The sequence below is a fragment of the Pinus tabuliformis genome, chromosome 7, assembly GCF_031772625.1.
Source record: "Pinus tabuliformis cultivar Carrire ecotype Pingquan chromosome 7, CPIR1, whole genome shotgun sequence".
Lineage (NCBI taxonomy): Eukaryota > Viridiplantae > Streptophyta > Pinopsida > Pinales > Pinaceae > Pinus > Pinus tabuliformis.
This window is the reverse complement of record NC_142293.1, coordinates 253,691,372-253,697,085: the sequence shown is the minus strand read 5'-3', so window position 1 is coordinate 253,697,085 and position 5,714 is coordinate 253,691,372. Positions and strand designations below refer to the sequence as shown.

Sequence of the window (5,714 nt, the reverse complement as noted above, 5' to 3'; positions counted from 1 at the left end):
ATGACATGACATGTAGCTTTTAGCACACTAATCACAGTAAATATAAATCATTAACTTATTATCTTTTATATCAATAACCCTAATATGCTTAAATGCTATTTATACTTACATGTTATCGTTTTAATATATACCTAATAACCTATGCTAATTAATGCTTAAAGCAAAAGGTTTTCAACAACTTTGTTGCTCATGGCAGTACGGAACCCGTTACAGATTCCACACGTCATAATAAAATAAAGATTTAAATTCATTTAAATAATCTTATAACGGGTTTCGTACTCAGATGACACAGGTTGGTTCGATAGCGGCACGGGTTTCGTACTCAGATGGCACAGGTTGATTCGATAGCGGCACAAACATCCTCACCAATAGAAGATAAATTTAAATTTTAACATTATAAATGTTAAGAAATAAAGTTAAAGTTTCATATAATTTTTATAATTTATTTTGTAATAAATATAAATTGTATGGATAATGATGATGGTGATAGTTAATATTTATTCCCGTTAAACTAATTTTATTAAATCCAAAAAAATGGGGTTAATTGAATTTCTAAAATTTTTAAAAGAAAAGAATCACAGTTTTCAAAAGTTGGAAAGAAATAGAAATCACCAGAAGTTTAATTTTAATATCGTTATATGTTAAAGAATAATTATTTTCATTTTTAATTCTTTTAAGATAAATAATATGACAAATTCATTAGATGATTATCAGTGGGTGTTATGAGCTTATGTTAGTTGTTATTCATGGAAAACCACAACACTAGCTTATGTTAGTTGTTATTCATGGAAAACCACAACACTTGAATTATCGAGCAGTGGTATGTAATGGGGCAAGTTTTGGCTCTTACCAAATGTTTCAGTAGTGGTATGCAACGGGGTAAGTTTTGACTCTTACCAAATGTTTCTGAGTCTTGGGTTGTGAAAGTGTTTCCTTAAGTGTTCTACCAAGATAAGCACTTAGCCAATCAAAAATAGTTTTAGTGCATACACCATGCTCACTTTTAAATATATAATTATCTCAGATCTATAATGTTGATCATCACTGATCAATTTAATATAACTTAAATGCTTGGGAAAAATATTATTTTCCTTTCACATAGAAATTTAATTCCCACCTCTCTGAAATATTAAATTAATATTTAATGAATATATCTTTATAATAACTTTGAATCTTATTATGTAAGGTTACATAAAAATGAACACATATAAATACGGTGTTTTCCAAATAGTTAAGAACAGAAAAGTATTATCGAAACAGATCGAAAGGAAGTGGTCCAATTGTTTCTTGTCACAAATGGATCACTTTATTAATTATTTCAAGAAAATGCATAGTTATAAATATGATATGGTTTGTAAGTTTTATCGGATGTAAACAGGGATACATAATAACTCTTTTGACCAACTGTAATAGAACATGGAAAGGTCTCTTCAGATTGCAAGCCATGACTCTAGGATATCCAAAGACGCAAATATGATTTCGGAATGTGCAGCTAAATCACAATCAAAGCACAAAAGCACACATAGGGATGTTTTTAGCAGGCTTTTTCAGTTATCTCTAAGTGCTATGTAATCTGCAAGGCCCAACAAAGTTGCAGCCTTCCTTGGATCGAAACAAGATAACTCCTCCTTACTTCTCTTCAACAATTCAACAGTAAACTCCTCTGCTTTCTCCAAACCCATCAGTTTGGGATAAGTAGCTTTATCACTAACCAAATCCTTTCCTGCGGTCTTACCAATTTCTTCTGAAGATTGTGTGACTTCGAGTATGTCATCTACAACCTGAAATAGAAGCCCCACGCAACGGGTAAACCTTCCAATTCTCTCAATTTCATCCTCCGAAGGGCCACCGATAATCGCCCCACAGACAGCCGAGCACTCCAATAGAACTCCAGTCTTATGAATATGAATCCACTCCAGAGTGTGAAGGTCAACAGAAGCATCCCGCTCGCTCGCAAGATCTAAACTCTGGCCACCCACAATCCCTTGAGAACCGGTTGCTCTACCCAATTCAGATACCACCCTCAAAATCCGACCACTACCCACTGTTTTGCTTGTGGACACTGCAATGTGGTGGGCCCCAGTATTGTAGCAATAATGCTACAATTCCTGGAACTCCCTTCTTTAATTTTATCAACCCGGTAATTCGTAACAAACTTGGAAGCGACGGTGCTGTATGCACAAGTACTAGCTCTTGCCGCAGCTGTCACTTGGTCAGCTGGCACAAGTCCGCTAGGGGCTCAAGCCAACTTCTATGAGCTCTTAGAAGAAGCTTTTTAATTGATGGACGAAAGCTAACTCAAAGGAAGCTAATCTACTTGCGGAAAGAAACTGAAAGCCAAAAAGAAATACAAACCCTAGCAAACCCTAATTCTACTAACTAGTCCTACTGATGCAAAAAGGAGAATGCAAACTACGAGAAGAGATGCCTTACTTCTAGGAAGGTAAAATGCATGTGTCTAAGTTATTACTATCTGAAGAAAACATATTTTTGTATTTTTGCTTAAGTTGTTGAAATTATCATGCATGTGCTTCTAACTAGTTCTCCACTGTGCAGGGATGGATCAAGGGATGAAATGCTTTGGGAAAGGTTGGGATGGTACAGAGAGGGTCTAAGGGATCCCTAACATTCTTTCTGAGAGTTTCACAAAGTCTGGATGACATGCAACCGTGTTTATGAACTTCTACAGGAAGTCTGCAGGGGTTTCTACAGGATGTTCTGCAATTCTTCTACAGGATGTTTCAAAATGGGATGTTTGAGGATGGATGGTTGATGGAAGATGCATGGATGGTTATGGAGGTAGGATGGGGGTCTGAAGTGACCCAAGAACTGATGGATGGAGTGGTGAGATGATGTGGAAGGCTGACTTGCATCAACGAAGGTGTAGGCAATGGAAAAGCAAGAAGGTAGGGTTTCGTGGCAAAAGAGCAGATGGGAGATGAGGAAACAGACTTGGTGATGGAGGAGCTGATCTGGACGAGGCTCAGATGAACGAGGAGGTGATGAAGGTGATAGAGATGCCCTGCACAATGCTCATTCAAACGAATCAATGAATCCTTGCAAATAAACCAAGTCCTAGCTAACTTAATCCAACTGTCAATGAAATGAATAAACAACAGCTTTGTTTGGAAAGAGAACCATGTACATCACGTGAGTAAGAACATTCAAAAATATCTAAATGCATGACAAACTCCTACCAATCGATTCTAACCATAAAAAGCTACTTTAACCATAAAAAACAACCAAAATAACAAAGCAAGATCTAAAGAGAAGATTTCATTTTGAGAACGCAGCAAACACATAAAGATAAACAAGGGAGGTACTGAGCGCTTGAGATGGGCCCAACCCCAAGAGCTACAGCCTCCCAAGAGAGATTTAGAGCTGGTGCAAAGCTGGATTCATCTTTATTAATCAAGAATGAAGAGTTACATCAAAACTGTCCACAAGAAGAACTTGAACATGAGCTGAAAGCAAAGCTAATCTATTGCATAAAAATCGAACTACAAACTAGCTAACTAATGGCTAAAACAAAATGACTAATTGGCTAACCAAATTGACTAACCACTAGCTAACCAAAATGAGGCCCCAAGCCTTCTTATTTATACAATTTGAGGACCCAACAGTCCTCCTAAAAGTTAGGGACTTGGCTGCCCAAGACTTGTAGTTAACAGCAGTCCTACTTGACTTGCTTGGCTGCCCTTGTGCTGATTGATTCGGTGGCCCTTGAACTCCGAGCTGATGGTGGAGAATTCGAGGTAAGGGCCCATAAATGAGGGGGACACCTTCCTACAAATCCTCTAGCTTGTTCTCCCACGAGTTTGGCTGCCAAGTGCTCATTAAGACCTTCCATTTTGTCTCCAAGTTGACCAAAAAGGCTACACAAAGCACCCATTAGACTTGTTGGCATAATGACTAACCAAATTCACTCTATTAACATAAAAATAATCAAAAACATGCGATAAACAAATGAGAATGGTGGACTAAGCCAAATTAGGAGGTTGAATGAGCCCAAATAATTGTACATTTTTGGGGCTCATCACAATGTGCTCAAAGGCAAACGAAAGAAATGCATCCCCTGCAAGAAGAGCAGCGCCTTCCCCAAAGACCTTATGGTTTGTAGGTTTACCTCTGAGCAAATCATCATTGTCCATGCAAGGCAAGTCATCATGAATCAAAGACATTGTGTGGATCATCTCCATTGCACACGCAGTTGGCATGGCCACCTCCTCGAAGAAGTTCACAAGTTGCAATGCAGATAATAGGACAAACACGTTTCCCTCCTGCAAGAAGAGAATACCTCATGGATTCATGTATTTTGTCGGGATAAGTCAGTGGGATGGCCTCATTCACTGCCAGTGCCTTGGAAAGCATGTATTTGTTGAAATCAAATTCAACGACCTTCTCTGCTTGATCAGCCGTATTAGCCAACTGGACAGCGGTATTTGAGGATGTAGCTGATGATACCAAATGCCTATACGAAGACAGCTCTTTCTTCGAAGGGCCACGGAGGACCAGATGGTTGCCATTAGGAGTCCCCGGTGACGTTGAAACTCCATGAATAAGAGTTGAAACTCTCTTCAGATTACGTTCCTGAGAGACAATATTCAAAAAATAGAGGCCATGGCAGCTAACTGCCATACCACTGTAAGCCATGACGTTGTTATATTTGTGGTAGTCTTCAGTAGTGCTGTCTCCTACAGAGAAAACTGGAGTTTCAAAACAGGTAACTAAATGCAACTTTGATGGTAACAGAAAAATAAAAGCATATGAAAACAAAGAAGTTGTTATTAGGAAATTTGAACTTTATGTAACTCCAACTACTGACAAGCTCTCGCTCAGTGTGTATGATACATATTAGGGACTAGAATGATCATAATGCTACAGTGAAAATACTCACCTTTCCTGGACCCTAAGATGGGATGTCAGTTCCCTGTCCAGAAAACAATGAAGAACTTGGTTTTGTGCTTATTCGGATCGCGCGATTTTCATTTAGAAAGTGCCTGGAATAGAATACCCATCAGAAACGACAAAGGCTATAGATGCGGTTTCATGAAACGATACGCCAGGAATTTTCAGGGTGAGAAATGGTTGCCGATGCTTTTGGGTCGGTGACTGATAATACAAACACGTGTGGGAAAAAGTTTGGATAGAGCGTGCAAAATGTGCAGAGACCGTGAGCACATTGTAAAATCACAATAATACACGGGGACCAAAAATTCGTAGTGACAAAGTATTGCCCGTCCTTAGGGTTAGTCGTAATGCACTTAGTCGATGGAGTGTTTTTAATAATAAAACCAAAAATTCGTAGTGACAAAGTATTGCCCGTCCTTAGGGTTAGTCGTAATGCACTTAGTCGATGGAGTGTTTTTAATAATAAAACTTTTAACAACAGAAATAAATAATTTATAATAAAAAAATTCTAATCTCCTCGATAAAGTTATATGTATTATTCTTTTCATCTTAAGATGATGATGACGTCGTCTATTGAGAGCAATATGATTTATTGGACTTGAAGAAAGAAGCCTCAGTTGAGATTATTTCAGATTTAATTTTGGTGATAAAAAATAAGAGAAAGAAGTATTACAAGGTAGTTTTTCTAATTCAGAAGTCAAGGAGGTTGGTAGTGAAGAAAATGTCATGGAAATGAGAATGACTGTGAGTAAATGTGTAATACATTTTTGACTATCCATGCTAACTTTTTATAAATGGAGTTG

At 37.8% G+C, this 5,714-nt stretch overlaps 1 pseudogene; it reads right to left on the bottom strand.

The window, feature by feature from the left end:
• Window positions 1-1,547: 1,547 nt before the first annotated feature.
• Window positions 1,548-4,924, bottom strand: LOC149246801 (geranylgeranyl pyrophosphate synthase 7, chloroplastic-like; annotated as a pseudogene).
• Window positions 4,925-5,714: the final 790 nt, after the last annotated feature.